At 35.3% G+C, this 18884-nt stretch overlaps 1 protein-coding gene across 6 annotated transcripts in view; it reads left to right on the top strand.

Annotated features, from left to right (window-relative positions):
- The window catches only part of DGKB (diacylglycerol kinase beta), a 666176-nt gene that overhangs the window by 478656 nt on the left and 168636 nt on the right, over positions 1-18884 (top strand). The gene's annotated exons all lie outside the window — the stretch shown is intronic.

Here is an 18884-nt window from a genome sequence, read left to right as displayed (position 1 = left end):
CAGGATAAAAGTATAAAAAATATTTGATTTTTAAAAGACAGTAACTGTATCAAATTTAAATACCAATTTTAACCGTGTGTAGGATTTGAAGAGCTCTCAGAGAGATGAAAGGCATTAACTGTACTGTTTTAGAAGTGTGTAACTAAAATATACTGACATATTAGCAGTGCTGTTTTGAGTCAGAGGTTGAGTCTGAGGTTTTGTACACTTTTGTAGTTCGGTGTTATTCCTAAATTCTTCATTAATGTGTTTTCTGGCTTTTTATTAATTAAACTTGTTTCTTCTAAAGGCATTCTATAAGGTCTTTATCTTAACTTGTCTTGTTAAAATAGATCAGTTTAGATCTCTATTGCATTTTTTTGTTTTTCATTTTTACTGTTTGGCTTCTGAGTATTTTATATGTTGCCTTTGTAAACTTTTCATCAAAATGTTCATACAGAAGTCAGCAATTAAAAAGGAACTATAACAGTTGACTTCATTCCTGAAGAAGGGAATGAATATGGTATGGTAGATTTATGGTAGATCCTGAAATTTATGGTGTTTATCCTGAAATTTAACTTCCTTTGCAAATCAAGAAACTATTCAGTTATCCAAAATATTACAAACAAACAAAATAAAATAAATGCATTAGTTTAGGCATAAAAGTTGAATTAAACTAAAAAACAATCTGACATTTTAAATCTCTCTGATGAGGGTTTAATAAATCAGGATATTTACTAGTGAGTTCTCACAGAAAATGCCTTTATCAGTTATGTGTTGTGACACTGTGTGTGTAAGTGCGTGTGTGTTTGTGTGGTGTGTATGTGCATGTATGTGTGTGCATATACACTGAATTCATTAATGGGAAAAGAATAATGGGCATGCAGATTACAAAATGATGCGTGGTAGAAAAACATCTCTTGAACACAAATTATTTTGGAAGTTCCAATCAGAAAACTAGGGAACCAAATGAAGCATGGCTTTAGGAGGAAAATAAGTTTTATTTTTGTTTTAATAGCAGAAGAGACAGTGATAGTACAAAATGTTCTCTAAACATTTTCCCAGGGAAGTACAAATCATTATCCCAAGAGAAGAGGAGGATGAAAATAGGTAGAAGGGAATTCCCTTTTTTGTCTTACTTTCCTTTTCTTCTACTACATGTCATCCTTGGAGAATAATGCACTCTTCAGATTTCATCATTCTTCCTCCTCCATATGAGAGGGCCAATCCTGGAATGATCCTGCCCCGGTAGCTAAACAACTTACTCCCTTGATTGGCTCTTGTAGCAAATTTACACCCACTCATGGATCAGAAGACAGTAGCTTCTAAAGGTCTGTAGGAAAACTTTGTTCCGATAGTGTAATGACTGTGTGTGATACTTTTTTTGCATTTTTAACACTGAGATGTACTTGACATACAGTACTGTGTAAGTTTCAGTTATACCACTTGTTGATTTGATGTACTTATATATTACAATATGATTACCACTGTAGAGTTAGCTAACGCCTCTGTCACATTAAATAATTAAGGTCCAGTCTTTTAGCAACTTTGAAGTTTATAGGACGTACTGTTGACTATGCTGCAGTGATTTTTCTTTCTCTTTTCGTTCTCTATCTTCCTATGATAAAAAGAAGTTATATTCCATGAGAAGAAAAGAAGCAAAGGAATTAATATCACAGTAGTTGTTGGTCTTATACAGAATCCTCATCTTTATTTAGGCTCTCTTCTTCCTATTTTCTTTTCGAGTCAGCAGCCTCTCAAAGGAAAGACTTTTGACAGGGACATAAGGCCAGTGAATTTCTTTTCTTTTTTTATTTTAAGATATTATTTATTTATTTGACAGAGAGAGACACAGCGAGAGAGGGAACACAACAGAGGGAGTGGGAGAGGGAGAAGCAGGTTTTCCACAGAGCAGGGAGCCCGATGCGGGGCTTCATCCCAGGACCCTGGGATCATGACCTGAGCCGAAGGCAGACGCTTAATGACTGAGCCACCCAGGCGCCCCAGCTAGTGAATTTCTTGAGGCTGGCTTTAGTTTCTAGCTTCAATTCAATAGGTGCATGGCTATAACAAGTGCTTTGGTAAAAAAGAGAAAGAAATTCATTATCTCAAACCAGTTATTAACTTGGCCAAGTCTGTTTCCTAACCTGTGTAAATGGAGATAATCGTTTCTGATTTTTTTTTTTTACCTTATAGGGTGATTTGTATATGTCAATACATTTCAAATAATTATAGAAACGTAAGATTGCCTTATTATTATTTCATCAACTTAAAAATATGTACAAGACTATCACTAGAATTAGCGTGAAGCACTTCCAGTATTTGGCCAGCATTTGTGAGAGAGGAGGCAAAGGTTAAGTGGTCATTCTCTACCTATTGAACCAGTAACCCTTCTAAGAATGAATTCTGACACCACAAAATTATAAGTAAATAGGATCTCTATTTCAGATCATGACAAATGTTTCCTTTTCTGAAAAACTGCATTATCATTAAGCAGTGAAGTTCCCAATACTTGCAATCTTTAAATAAGAAATAAGGTACTGACTGCATTCGGAGGCACCTTTGAATTAAAAGTTATTTATCATCCCTTCCCAAGAAAGGCACAATTCCTATTAGAATGTTTATACCAATAGAAGTTAATTAAAATACAGTTGACTTTTCCCAGGTGTTAGAATGAGTGAAATATTTAACTGATGCCTGTCAGGTTAGTTTCTTCCTGTCTACTCATTTGTTACTTCCTCCTGGTGAATCATGGAATACATTGTTTACTTTCTGCATTCCCTTTGCTTGTACATCTTTCATCTCTCACTTTCTTACAAAGATTGTAAAATTGCTGTGCCCATAGTTCTGATTCCTTGGGAGTCTTATAAGCCAATTGCCCATGACCACTTCCCATCGATTTTGCAGCAAAGACAAGTCACCTTAGCAACCAGTCCAGATTGTGCTTGCTGCTCTTAAATTTCGGTTTCCCTCTTGGTGGTACAAAGCATTACTTGTGATTCACCACGAAGTTTTAAGAGCCCTTTCTAAAGTAGGCTGTACTGGAAAGCACAAGCGGCCTAACAAATTAATGACCTTGTGAGGTGCTGCCTGCTGGGGTGAAAATAAATTGGAAGGGAGGACAGAGGACAGGTAATGGGCCCTAGCAAGGCTGCAAAACTCTTTTCAAACTGGCACTGACTGTGTGCCAATAGATGTGGCAATAACTGTCAACAAGATTTATGGCCCTTGAAGATAGACTCCGTAAGAAGGGAAGGTTGAAGGAGTTCTATGATTTTGTTTCAAGTTTAGTGCATCCTGCTTTTGAACAACTCTTTCTGGGCGGCAGAGATGCAGTCTCATGGCATGAATTCTCAGGGAAGCCTTTTGCATGGTCTAAAGATTGAATCTTTATTTTAGTGTTCTTGCATGTGTTGTGTTATTGTTGATGGTAATGTTGACGCTACTACTTTTAAATTAAAAAGGAAAAGGTCTCAAAGAGTTAAAATGTGGGATGTCTAGGTTCTCATAAAATGTAGGAAGTATAATCATTGTTCCTATTCTTTTGCCATCCCAGAATAAGTTTCAGTTGTCTCAAATGTCGTTGCCTGCCCTTCCTGGACAGGATTGGATTATGTGTTTGAGAGTAATTAAGTCCCTTCAAAAAGTAATTTTCTATTGTTCTATTTCCATTATTGCTGGTGTCATGTCTTAAATGTAGCACTATCTCTCTGTAAACCCTTCATACATATATATAAAATATATAACTCATAAATGATCAGTGAATAAACAGATTATGCTTTATTAACCCCCTTTTTTTTTCTCAACCTATTTTCTTGATTAATTGCTGGTTTCTGTCTTCATCCAGAATTGTGTAGGTAGGGCAAAATTGTAAAGATTGAACAAAAGGATTCTTAGCTCTTAAACTGAGCAAATTGATTACCCTGATTTTAAGTCTTTTTTCCCTAAGGATAGTAGATAGGGGATTTTAAACCATTTTACATGAGGCTTTGTGTATTTAATGGACAGATAACAAAGACCAATCACATTAAGACAGAAATGTCAACATACACATAAGTCACTCATTCAGTAGCTTAATATGTGCACTGCCAATCTGCTTTGTGATTGCTTTCCTCACTCACTCCGCTGTAGTCCAGTGGGCCTTTTTGTTGCTCATCAAACACACCAAGCATGATACCGCCTCAGAGACTTTCCGGTGATATTCCCTCTCTTTGGAATGTTTTTACCTCAAATTTTCACATAGTTTCACATGACTTCTCCCTTGCTTCTTGCAGGTCACTGTAAAAATATGCTCCCCTGGGAGAGACCTTCTCTGATCATTTTTCTAAAATGTCATGAATTCACTCCTATTCCCTAACCATCTCCCACTATGTGTTATCCTTCTTAAAAACTTGAACCCTTTAATGAACTCTAATATTTGCACAGAAAAGTGCACGTGTCATACATGTACAGTTGATGCATTTTGACAAAGTGAACACATCTATTGACCCACTGTCCCAGATCAAGAAATAGAATACCAACACCACAGAAGCACCCATCCCCTAGCACACACCCTACTTCTGAGTTCTGTTGCTATGAATTTAAGTTCTGCTGGTTTTTTAATTTGTTATAAACAGAATCATATAGCATATATTCATTTATGTCTGGCTTCTTTAATTTCATATTTTCATTATTTGGTAGTATCCATTATATGAGTAAACAGTTATTGTGTTTTGTTTTGTTTTTTTCCAGCATGGAGCTATTATAAATAATACCACTGTGAACATTATTGTACAGGTCTTTAAATGTGTATATGTATTTCTTTTTGGTATAGACTGAAGAAAGAAATTTTCTGGGTCATGGAGTATATGTATGTCCAATTTTCTTAGATACTGCTAAAAGTGGTTGTATGGATTTACACTCCAACCAGTGGTATCTGAGGCTTCAAGATGCTGCATATCCTCAGCAACACTTTGGATGATGAGTCTTTTAAATTTAGCCATTCTAGTTTATTGTGTTTTATGTGACTGAGTTATTGGATATCCTCTTTTTTGAAATGTATGTCAAAATCTTTTGTCTATTTTTTTTTTAATTGGCTTTATCCCTATCTACCTATTTGTATTTGAAAAACTAGAGTCTTTATTGGCTCTGTGGGTTGCAACTATATTCTCCCACTTTGGCTTGCCTATTTACTTTGTTAGTGGCATCTTTTGAAAATCACATCTTAATTTTATTCAAGTCCAGTGTATTATTTATTCCTTTTTGATTATTGCTTTTAAATCTGTGGTTAGTTTTTCTTTTAAATTTGTTGAACATCTCTGTTATTTTTTTCTTTTAAATTTGTTGAACATCTCTGTTATTTCCAAGACACTTTATTTGTTTAACTTCAACTTTTTTTTTAAAGATTTTATTTATTTATTTGTTAGAGAGAGAGAGAGAGCACAAGCAGGGGGAATGGCCGGCAGAGGGAGAAGCAGACTCCCTGCTAAGCAAGGAGCCTGATGTGGGACTCAATCCCAGGACCCGGGGATCATGACCTGAGCCGAAGACAGACGCTTAACTGACTGAGCCACCCAGGGATCCTAACTTCAACTTTTAAATGAAATTGATTTTTGAGCATGGTATAAGATCCAGGCCAGGAATATTATTTGTCAGATCAATCAATTTACATAGCACTGATTACTGAAATAGTTCCCACCCCACTTATTACTGGTAATATAATCTTGATTCACACATGTCCATTTGTGTGTCGATTTATTTCTGGATTCTCTATTCTGCACTAAAATTAGACAAACTTTTTCTATAATGTCAGATAGTAAATATTTTAAGCTTTGGGGTCATATGCTCTTTATTGTACCTACCCTACTCTGTCACATTAGCACAAAAGGAATCAGAGACAATACCTAAATGGCTGTGTTCCGATAAAACTTTACTTACAAAAATAGGCAGCAGGCCAGATTTGGCCCAAGACCACAGTTTGCTGAAACAGTTCAACACCATTGCTCTATTTATCAATCCTAATGCTAATCTGTGCTGTCCTAATTAATGTTTTATTCTTCAGGAACATATCCTTTACATTTTTCTGACACATTTTAGAATCAGCTTATTAATTTCTGCCCTCTAAAAAAATAAATAAATAATTGCAGAGATTTTGATTGGAATTGCACTGATGATTTAGGGAAAATTGACATCTTTATGGTTTGTGTTTTTCAGTTCAGAACATGGTATATCTTTGCATTGTTTTAGGTCTTTCTTAACTTCTCATGATACTGGTTTATAGTTTTCCATGTAGTATTCTTATGCCTAGATATTTGATATTTTTGTATGCTATTCTAGATAATATATTTTCCAACATTTACTTTGTAATTGTCCTTTGTTGTCATACAGATACAAAACTTTCTAAAGCCAGTTATCAATGGATTTTAAATATATGTAATCATGTCATGTATGAGTGATGAAAGTTTTATTTTTTTCCTTTTTCTATTCTTAGACCGTGTCATCATTTTTCTTTTTCTTATTTCCCTAGTTAATATTTCCAATACAGTGCTGAATACAAGTGGTGATAGTGGACATTAATAGGTGGGAGGGTAGATTTCAATATTTCACCATTCATCTGATGTTTCCCTTGTACTTTTATAGTTTCACTTTAGCAGATTAAAGACTTCGCCTTTGAGTTTACTAAGTTTCTATTACAAATAGGTGTTGAATTTTACCAAATTATTGTTTTGTATCTATTGAGAGAACCATACAAATTTTCTTTTCCATTCTGTGAATATGGTGAATTACCTTGCTTAATATATATTTATATATTTATGTTTAGATTTTAAGGCAATTGTGTATTCCTTAAATAAATCTAATTTGGCATGATGTATTACCTTCCTTACACAGTACCAGCTTGAATTTACTAATAATAGATTTAGAATTTTTACATCGATTTTCATGAGATTGTCAGTAATTATTTTTCTTATAGTATCATCATTAGATTTAGTTAACAAGGTTAACTAAGGTTATTGTGCTGGCCTCAAAATACAGGTTAGGGAGTATACAGTCCTCCTGTATTCTCTGAAGCCATTTACACTCAAGGTTTTCTTTCTGGGAAGGTTTAAAAAGTCAATTATTTTAAAAATATATTTAACACTGTATAAAAAGTCAATTATTTAAAAAGTATATTTAACACTGTATAAATTTCCATATTTTCTCTTGTTTCATTTTTGGGAAGCACTGTTTTTCTAGGAATCTGTGCTATGTGCATTTTCAAATATATTGCCATAAAATTGTTCCAGATATCCTCTTATTTTCTCATTAACGTCTGTATTATATTTATTGATGCAGCTTTTTATTGCTTATATTTGTAATATGTTTTTCTTCCTCCCATTTTCTTTGATTTTAGTTTGCTCTTCTTTTTCTAACTTTCTGAGTTGGATACTTAGCTCATCGACTTCAGCTATTTTTCTTTTTAAATATATGCATTGATGGCTCTGCATCGCCTTCTAAACTTGCCTTTAGTGCGATCCCTCAGATTTTGATATTGTTTTATTATTGTTCTATTATCTTATGGTAATTTGACTTCTTTTTTGATCCATTGCTTTATTTCTAATAGTTTGAAGCTTTTTGCTGTTTGTCATTGATTTCTAGCTTAATATCATTGTGGTCAGAAATGGCTGTAAGTGATTTCAATCTTTCAGAATGTGGTAAGGCTTGCTTTACAGTCCAGCACATGATCATTGAATGTTTAATGTCACTGTGCTCACCAAAGCTTTTTTGGCTCTACTGATTTTGATCAGTTCTGGATGGAGGTATTTTCTCGTTATGATGATGTCTTAACATTTTTTCCTTATAGTTCTGCCAGTTTTTGTTTCATTTATGCCAATGCTATATTTTAGGTGCATATATGTTTCAGACATGCATATTTAGAATGGTTGTTTTTTGTTGGTATAATCCTTTTATCATTACGATATATCCCTCTTTATCTTTGGTAATCTTTCTTACTTAAGACTATTTTATCTTATATTAGCATAGTGGGACTGCATTTATTTGATTATCCTTGCATCCTTTTCTATCCTTTATTCTTATTGTTTTTTGTATCATGTTAAGGTATGTCTCTTATAGGCATCATATGGTTAAGTTTGTGTTTCCAAGACTGACAATACTATTATGAAGTATTTAATCCATTCATATTTGATATAATCATTGATATATCTATTATCTTTTAATTGTTTTTAATTATTCTTATCTGTTTTATGTTCCTTTCCTCTCTTGTTTCATCTACTTTTGGATTAAAATAGTATTTTAATTATTCCATTTTCCTCTTTTGTCTTTTTAATTATACATTCTTTGGCAACATTGATATCCTTGATTTATAGAAGTCTAAAATATATTAGTATTTTTTTACTATTGCCTGACTTGTATGATATTTTTGTCACATTTAATTATTCATATATCATAAAACACTATTATTATCAATCTCCCTTTACTTATATCAGTATATTTCCTGGAATTCAAGTATACTGTGTCTTAGATTGGATTCCTTGGACACTGTGAGACAGAGTTTCACGCAGAAAGTTTATCGGGGAAGAGTTTCAGAAGTAACACCTTCAAGAAGTGAAGAAATCAAGTTTGGGAAGGTAGAGAAGCAGAACCACAAAGGCATTGCCGCTGAGGCCTCAAGGTGATCCTCCTGGACCTGTGACAGCCCTTTAGCGTTGTCCCAAATTGAGTCAAGATGATTGGGCTTTTGAATATTTTCTTTTTATTTTCTCTGTCTTCCACCCCACCTCACCCTCCCACCATGATGCTGTACTCTTAAGAACAACCTTTTCTAATTACAGGTGTTTAATTTCCTGTTAAAATTTAGTCACACAGATTTTAGGACTTCCAGGCATTAAAAATGATGTGCTGAGTGAAGTGAGGGGAGGAGAGGGCAGGTATATTGTTAGTACTTACTTAGTTTCAAACACTGTGCTAGGTGGGAGCCTTCCTATGAGATAGGCATATCCATCTTCATCTTAATGACTTCAGATTAAATTTAAGCTTGAAAGGAAATATATCAGTTAGGTAGGATATAAGATGCTATAACAGTGAGGTCCCATAAGTATAGGGTACCTACAGATTAGAAGTTTATTTCTCTCTCGCATAACTGTTCATAAGTAGGCAGTTTAGGATTAGTACGTGGCTCTGTCATCCTCATGCTTCCACTTCTGTGTTCAAGATAGCTGCTCCCTCTGCTGCCACTGTGTTTGCATCCCAGACAGCAAAGTCAGGGAAAGACAAGATGATCTCTTCTTTTAATGGCATAATCCAGAAGTGCTACACATCATTTTTGCTCATATCCCTAAAATAGCAATGATTTAAATAGTATGGAAGTTTATTTCTCTTTCATGTAAGTGTCTGAGGGTAAGCAGCCCAAGGGCCTCTGCAGTGTTAGAAACCATATTTCTTCTTATTATTCCATTATCCCCCAGTGTTTGCCATCTTTTACGTGGCAGAAGGCAGAAGGACCACATGGGTTCACATGTCAGCCAACAGAATTAGAAGAAAGGAGAAGGAGAGGACATCTCTTTTCTTGTTGTGACCATAATCCTAGAAGTGTTGATATTACTTCTGCTCTTATCCTATTGGCCAGAATTTGGTTACATGGCCAAAACTGGCCACAAGAGAAGCTGGGAACTGTGCCTAGCTAAAACACTCTCTGTCATAGGAAGCCATTGTAGGGATTTGTGCAAGGCAGTGACACAATCTAATTTTTCAGAAGTTAATGTGGATGCTAAAGAGAAGTAGACTCAGAAGAGTAGGTACAAGAGTAGAAGCAGAAAAACCTGAGAGATAAAGGCAGCTTGGTCTAGGGTGGTAGCAGCAGAGTGGTGAGAAGTAATCTGATTCAAGATATATTTTGAAATCTACTTTCACAAATGCTCAGCAGAATTTTCTGAGGTGTTTTATGTGAACTGTAACAAAGGAAGAGTAGTTGAGGATCTCTGGATGAATGGCTTCTTCAGGTCATTCAGGGTTCAGCTCAAACACTGAAGTTGTCCTTGATCTCCTGCTTCGTGGCAGTCACACTCGCCTATCATTCTGTTTTTTCTTCCTAGAACATATCTCTAGCTGAAATTATCTTGTTTGGTCTTCTGTTTGCTTAATTATTTTCTGCCTCCTCCTACTAAAACGTATGCTCCATGGAGGAGAAACTTTGTCTATCCTGTTCATTATTGTTAGCGTATAGAACAATGTCTGGCACATAGTAGCCAGTATTTATTTAATATTTTTTGAATGAATGAATAAGTTAAAATAGATCATTGGTATTTCTGAAGATGAAAATAGAATAAAAAAATTAAAGGATATAATAAGAAAAATGATGGAAGTCAGAAATCTATACATTGAAGAGTCTACAGTGTTCTTTTAAAATGATTAAATATTGACCAGTGCTGTCCTAAGTTTTGCGAAGTTGTTATTCTAAAGTTTATAGTCTGTAAGTGCCCTAGTAGAAGAGTCAGGTTACTTTAAGGTTACTTTAAAAGAAAAAAGAATCAGGCTAATCTCAAACCTCCTGGTAGCCTGATAGATAGCAAAAACAGTAAAAATAAAGTAAAATAAAAATAAATAATAAGCAATCCCCAGAGACTTAAGAGAGAAAGGGCTTGACTCAAGAATTCTAAAAATAAACTGTCATTCAAAGATGAAGAAATCTGGGAATATATCACCCATATTTGTCTTATGGTATGAAAAGATATCAATGGAGCCACTGAGCATGATTGGAATGAAATATTTATGAAAAGAGTGATGTTCAGGCATTAAGGATTATTGACAAGCACTGAAATATATTAAACAAAATAAAGTGAACATTTTAACAATTATGGTTGTAAAATATAATGTAAGTGTGAGAATTCTTGAAAGAAAAGCTGCACAGTGAAAATAGTAATAGAATATTAATTTACCAGCTTGAACAGATACCAAGAGTGGTTTAAACAAGATAGGAATTTATTTCTCCCTCTCGTAACAGTCTGATTACAAACAGTACAAGGCTGACCTGGGCTATATTGGTATGGTATTAGGAACCCAGCTTTTCTCTCTCTCGTTACTTCCTATCTCTCAGAGGGTGGCCCTCTTTGGCTTGGTTGAATGTGGCTCATCACCATGTCCACTGGGTCCATATTCTAGCAGCAAGAAAGGTCTTTGAAAGGGGTTGAGGAGTGGAGGTTACATTCCTCTCTTTTACTCATGTCTGATTAGTTGGCTACCTAGCAAGGAGCCTGGGAAACCTAGTCACTAGCTGGATGGCACATGTTGGGCTTTTGAACATTCTCATCAACCCGTTATTGGATAGGTACTTCCTGAAAGGGAGAATAGGTCTGGTTGAAGCAGTTCTCAGGGAGCAATGACAAATCTGAGCAAGGAGGGCAGCTGTGAAGTGACCAGCCACAAGCATTCCTGGAAGTTGGGGGCAGCATGCTTTGGTCATGAAATGAAGATTTGGGTGGGGCAATGGAATATCTAATCCACCCATTGGATCATTCATTCCAATTGCTTCATACAGTTTTTTCCAGGTAGGGACAACTTATGCAGGATTCAAGTTAGATGTTAGTTCCTGGGGAACTTACAAGAGATGTATTAATGAGATGAACAGAAGTACTTGCTGCCACAGTTGATCCTGAGGCCACAACTAATACTTACACTGATACTAATAGCTAATACTAATGCTCTTCTTTTACGACCACTCATTCTAGCTCCTCCTTATTCACCTAGCACCTCTGCTGGACCGGGTGGCTTATCTGATGATTTTGCCCAGATCCTCATCTTTCCTAGGCCATGGATGCTGCAGTTATTCACTGTTCATTAAAACAGATCATGGAAGCACCAAGATACAATACCATGGATCACCTAAATATCAAACATATTGTTTCCTGTCCCCATTGTGTATCATTACCGTCCAACCTCCTCTGATGATTATACCAATTATCTCTGCCAGCATGGTGAATTCCTTTCTTAGCTTCTGGTCTCTCAGTTAACAAGAGTTAACAGACACTCCAGACACTGAAATGACTGAGTAGCAGCCAATGCTTAAAGTTCAAAGGGACTGTTACTGTGTCTCTTGGTGGAAATATTTTTCTCCTTCAGTACAAGGATCTTTAGTTTTGTAGAGCCTAAAGCTGCAGGGATGGGATATACAAATTTCCCACTTGGGTTAGTAGGAGTGATGGCAAATAGGAGCACTTGTACTTCCTTTCTTTGGTTTCTGGATCTGTGCATTCTACTTATTGGGAACAAAGTAATGATTATTGATTTAGGTGTCTAGAGGGTGGCACCTCACCCTTGTAGTATATCAGTTCCTGATTGGTACTTTGGCTGACTCTTTAAAAGGTATTTCGCTCTTCTATCATTTCACCATTTTCTTGGTGTTGTGATAACTAACTGGACCAGTATACTCTATGATCATATACCCTCTGCTCTACTTCCTTTGCTGAAAGAGGGATCTCTTGGACAAAACAATGCTATGTAGTTTCTCCTATCAAGTAACGATCATTCTATCTATCCGGTTATATTGTGGAGGAAGCTCTGGGGTGAGTGTTAATCTATGATACAGAGATCTTCAGACATTTTTCCCATTCCTTTAAATTCATGCATTAGGACCTTCCTTGGAACACGCTGTCCAGATATATGTAAGTCCATGTATTTTTTCATCTTGGACTACTCCTCTTTTCACATGAAGGAAGAGCAGACATGCTTTGCAGAACTCTCCTCATTGGGAGAATTTTCTTTTACTGCCATCCCTGAGAAGCCTGGGAGTAGAATAACAGCCCATGTTTGATGCACGTAAACATAACAGGACAAACCATTTATGAACTATGCTTTAGATTTTTTCCTTTTCTGACATCCCATCACAAAAGTTGTAGGTGGGAGCTGAAGGAGAGTTGCTCATCCAGCAGTGGTGGGGATCAAGGCTGCTTTCTCATGCACATTTTGTGCTTCTTGCCCTACTCACGTCTTACTTCCTTCTTGCAACGGATTTCTGACCTTATGGCTTGTCAGATCCTTCTAAAAGCATTAGAACAGAGGTTAAGAGAGTTAACAGACCCCCAGCCTAAGACTCTATATGTTGCTGACTCTATATGTTCCACATGGATCTAAACTTATTTTGCTTCTCCTTTCTTAAAGGAATAGAAATGAATGCATCTTCATTTCAGTGGCTTTGTATCTCATACCCATCTTACTTGGCTCCAGAAAAAATACCACATCTAATAAAGCAAATGCAATTTGGGTTACTATTTGGTAAAGTTTACAGTTATCCAGTCATATGCCACAGTCCATCCATTTTTTTAGTAGCTGCTAGACTAGTGTTATAAATAGGATATACCACAGACTGTCACCTCTGCCTTCTTTAAATCACTATGGGTGGCAAGTATTGATAGCTTTTAAATACGGGGACGAGAAACCACTGCGAGGAATCCGCCAATTACCACAGATATACAATCCAAAAATACCTTGGGCAATCTTGAAAAAGTCCACCTGGTGGATCTGTGGACTACCATGAGCCAGTTGCAGACCCCAAACTCCATTTATTATCTGGCTCCCATATACCTTCATTCACTAGGGGGATTGTTGGATCAATTTAGGTCTTGACTGTGAATTTAACAATCTCTAAAAAGTTCTGGATGTTCTCCTTTATTTCATGCATAGTCACTTGAGTAAATGACCTAAGGTCCTTTGGAAAAGGACTGGGAAATTGCTTCTTCATACCCTCATAGTATAACTGCGTCCTTCCTCTTAGAGATTTTGCTTTAGCCTGTAATCAAGAGTCTTCAATCAAAAGTCTGAGAATCAGCTCAGCTTTAGAAACTGGGCAAAAGATGATGTCTTCGGGTGGGAAGAGGGAAGAGAGGAGGGAAATCTGCCCTTAGATTCTGTTCTGAATTATTTTCATTGTATAAATTAAGCACCCCCCTTGGTGGCTGCCCATCTATATTGCCTATAGGAACTCTATATTCTATTTATTTGCTCTTATCTTTTTTCTAAATTTTAGATCCCATGTTTGCTGCTTCTGTCTTCCTGTTCATTGCAAGAATCACACTAATTTTTCTCCTGTCCATTAAGTGCCACCTTATGGTATCTAGTATTTAGAGATTCTATCATTCCCATTTTTATCAGGAATCCCAGTTCTGTAATATCATCTCTTGTCCTGACTACGGAAGTGGCTACTACTGAGCTTCTCAGTGATACTGCTGTCCCTCCTCATAGAATATTCCTTACTGTTTGGTAAGTGGAGTGCTCCATGGTCTATCCTATAAATTATAGCTAGCTGGGCAGGTTTCTAGCCTTACATATGTATTTTTTCTCAGGCATACCGAGTACACTGAGTCTTTTGATCCTTTTCTCCTTCATCTTCCATGGCAGTTCTGGAATTTCTACCTCACTTAGCATGGGTAATAAATTTTCCAAGCTTCTTAGCAGCTATTAACACTATCTCTCAGGGTATATGGCAGGGTTTTAAATCCTGTATCACAGGAGAGTTCTCCATATCAATTAACTACTGTATCAAAATGTATATTCTGTCACCTGTTGTTGAGGATCCTTAGCATCAACGCTATGCATCATCTCCCAGCAGATCCTTTAGCAACTTCAGTGGTAGCCCTCTTCTCTCTTAATAGTCCCATAGCATCCCTGTTCTGGTTTACTGGTATTTGACTTTGAGTATTTATCTGGTTGTCAAGGAAAATGATGGCAGTAAATACTGACAGAGAGCAAGGATTATCTGTGAGAAATCTACCTCTTTTTTGGTTTCTCCAGGATCTTCAAGAGTGGGTAGGGAGGGTAACATCTTGTAAATAGAGGGATTAGGTCATTTCTGCAGGCCCAGAGAAAATCTAGGAAATTTTATTTCTGAATTGCATCCATCCAGATATCCACTTATCACTATTATAACTCTCAGGGTTCTGATCTTAGAATAGGAGACCAGACTTCTCTGAAGTCTCCTGCTTTTATCATGAAGTACCTGGCCTGGTCCTTTGTTCTTCTTGTTCTCTGGGTGAAGAAGATTAGATTTCCTTAAATCTTACAAAAGAAGCGCTCTGGCTTCCACTTTTTGCCTGGAATTGGTGATTAATCAGTGTTGTATTTGCTTTCCAATAGAGCCATTAAAAAACCCCCAAAGTGTATTGAAGATCTACTATGTGTTAACCCCTGAAAATACACAGTGACCAAGAGAGATGGTGCTCTGCTTCTAGCAGATTATTTCCTTTAAGTCCTAACAACAGTCCTCCAAAGGAAGCAATATTTTGCCAATTCTAAGCTGAAAAAACTTGGAACATTTATCTCAAATAGTAGAACAAAGAGCATCAAGACTGTTAGAGACCTACTTGTGGAACTGAGGAAAATGTGTCCCACATTTCTACTGTATTTGATAGACAAGACTTCATTCTACTCTAGCACAGTCTTCCAATAGCTTTCTTACCTTAAGCTTCCCACCACATTTAATAATCCCTAGGCCCTCTCTCATGACTCTAATACAGCCCATGCATTTCCCCTCCATGTAAGTCTTACAGTTTCACACTTGTTTCTAGATGCACATGATACCTTTTTAACTAATGCTTGTGGTCTGCAACTAATTCTGTATCCTCACCTGGTCATACCACATGTTAAAGCAGATGCTTATGCCTCAATATTACTTCCCTTGTGGTTATAAGATTTGGCAAAGATATTTGTAATTAAAAGAGAAATTATATTTAATTTGGCTATCCTTTTGAGCATATATTTTTGTACCTTTAAATAGTATTTTAATATTAGACATAATATATAAGAAAGTTTAGGTCATATAATTTAGTAAGCACTAGTACAGAAATCTATTATAAGTTAATAAATATAAAAATGATTTATATCTGAATATGTTCATTGCATCAAGATAAATTGTGTAAGTGTCCAAGTTTAGAATTATTAAATTAATCATGGCATAGCCATTACAAAATATAGGTTAAATTACTGTTTTGTTTTTATTTTTTTACTTTTTTTTTTTTTAAAGATTTTATTTATTTATTTGACAGAGAGATAGCGAGAACAGGAACACAAGCAGGGGGAGTGGGAGAGGAAGAAGCAGGCTTCCCGCCGAGCAGGGAGCCCATTGCGGGGCTCGATCCCAGGACCCTGGGATCATGACCTGAGCCAAAGGCAGACACTTAATGACTGAGCCACCCAGGCACCCCAATTTTTTACATTTTTTTCACCTTATTTATTGAGATACAATTGACATATACCAATTTTAAGTTTAAAATTCGCAACATGTTGATTTAATGCATTTATATATAGCAACGTGAATGAAGAATTGTAATAACTTTTGAGAATATTTATGATGTGGAATTACACTAAGAAAGATTAACATTAAATTACATGGGCAATAATACTGTTATTTCATTTCTAGTATATACACATATATGAAGTAACATTAAATTACATGGGCAGTAATACTGTTATTTCATTTTTAGTATATACACATATATGAAGTATATAAAAAGTGATTATTTCACACAATGAGATAATAAGATTATTTTTATTTATTTTTTATTAAATTCAAGTTAGTAAACCTATAGTGTAGATTATTTTTATTTTCCTAAATGTTTTAAAAGTAGTTCGTATTCTTTAACATCAGGAAAATGTGTTCTTTCAAAAGCTCTTTATTTAAAAGAAAATTCTTACTGGTATTTATCCCTAAAGACCTAAGCCAGTACCATCATTAGATAAATTTATTGATATATTTGAGCTGAAGTGAAGGAAGTTTTCATATCATTTAAGAATGTCACTATGGGAATAGTTGAATGGCTTCAAATAAAACTAAAGATCTTATATAAAATTTTGAGTAAGATATTATGATTTTAAAAGAAAAAGAAAAACTAAGTGATGCAATATTTAGAGAAAAGCACAGTGGATATAGTTAGCAACATGTAAGTAAAATAAATTACTTGCTTTAAATCTGCCAACATTACTGTTATTCATATTAACTACTGATTTTGAGTTTTTGTCTGGAGATTAGCTCATTTATAAGTTAGAATTCAATAAGATACATGGAAAAGATTTATATTTAATTTGTACACGTATAACCACATTTCTTTAATCCTAAGAAAGTTCCAGCTTTCTTTTCCTATCTGCATATATAATAGCCAACAGCTCATCTTTCATTTAGAACATCCTCCAGTCTTTAACCTTTACCGTTATTTGACTATTCAATTAATATTCCCGGTCATACATTAGAAATATGTTAAAACTAGAATTAAATGTCTTGAATGAAAGCTTATAACACCACATCATTTTCTATAGAAGACTTTAATTAATTGAAGACTGAAAATATTAAATGACTATAAGCATTTTTTTTATACTATCAAAAGTCTCCTGTTTTAGAAATTAGAGGTATAGTTTGAGATAGTGATAATAGTTGTTAGGTATTGGATTCCTATCATACTCCAAACACAAAATTAAGCATAGTACTCAATTATATATCTACTTTGCCATTAATATTATTGTACCAATATAATGTGCCAAGCAATGTGGTCCATTCAAATAGAAAAAAGGTAGAAAAGAAAATTAAACCAGTAATATTATAAGTATAGTCACTGCTATGATAGGGAAGTACTGGTGACAGAAATATGTACTAGGAACACCAAATCTTGTTGAGGACATTAAGGAAATTAGAAAATACATGAGATTAAGTTGAGATTTGAAGAATGAGAATGAATTAGGTACACAAAGACAGAGAAGGATATTCATATTTTTCCAGGTTTCTGGTAGGACAAGAGGACACATTGAAGAGTCAGAGGCATCTTAGTATGAAATCACAATGGATTTAGCTAATTATTAACCTGAATACTTGGCTTTTGTTCCTATCTGTCCTACTTAACTGTAAACACCATGAGGGCAGGGAATGTATCTGTTTTTTTTCCTCTTGTATTCCCAGGCCTGAACTTGGTTTCTGGCACACAGTGGTAGCCTAATGCTTATCTGTGAAAAAACAAATGGACAACTAGAAAGCCTGAGGACAAACTGCATATCACAAGGAGATATTAATGCTCATCTTTACAAAACCAACCTACTACAGGTGAGGAAACTGACTCAGCTTTTTAAAACAGTGCTCAAACTCACAAAGTGGGTATATAATGAAGTGAGGAAAAGAACCAAAGCCAGTGTGGTTTCCAGTATATATGAAGACTTTTTTTTAATTTTCTTTCACCCCAGTCTGTTTCCCAGGAAGTATATGACAACTCTTGAAAGAAAAACCATAGGCCTAGTTCTGAAGCACAGAACTAAAGGATCGAGGGAACACTTTATTCCATTCTCTAATCTGTCAACTAAGCTATTCACATTCTGAGATAAGACATCACTGATGAACGCCCAGTTGTGAACACGGAATAACCATTTGATGGCTAATATTCTACCAGTGTCTATATTATTGTTATTAATATTGGCGAAAAACAAAAAAGCAAAAAAACAGTGTTCAAAACCCGGCTCAACTCTTGTAACATTAATTAGCAGCTCCTTCTTAGATATCAAATGTAGAATCACTAATCCCTCCACTAACTTTTCTGCTTTTCCCCTAATATACTTTATTTTATTACCTTCTTGCTCATTTCAGTTTAGTTGTATATATTATTATTAAGCCTTTTGTCAATTCCAATCTATTTAACTTCATTATCTTGCTTTACTGACAATATCCATTTCCATCTGTCTATATGTCTATCTATCTATTGAGACTCAGTGTTCCTGGGATAAGACTGAATGATTCCAAATAAGTTAACTGTTTATCAAAAATTTTAACTGCTTTAGAATTAATTTAAAAATCCTACTTAGGACTATCAATCAGCTGAAAGAAAGAGAAAGGAAGGAGGGAAGGAAGGAAGGAAGGAAGAAAGAAAGAAAGAAAGAAAGAAAGAAAGAAAGAAAGAAAGAAAGAAAGA

The sequence above is a fragment of the Neomonachus schauinslandi genome, chromosome 12 (genome assembly GCF_002201575.2).
Source record: "Neomonachus schauinslandi chromosome 12, ASM220157v2, whole genome shotgun sequence".
NCBI classification, from domain to species: domain Eukaryota; kingdom Metazoa; phylum Chordata; class Mammalia; order Carnivora; family Phocidae; genus Neomonachus; species Neomonachus schauinslandi.
The sequence above is the reverse complement of the archived record's forward strand: the minus strand, read 5'-3'. Positions and strand labels throughout refer to the sequence as shown.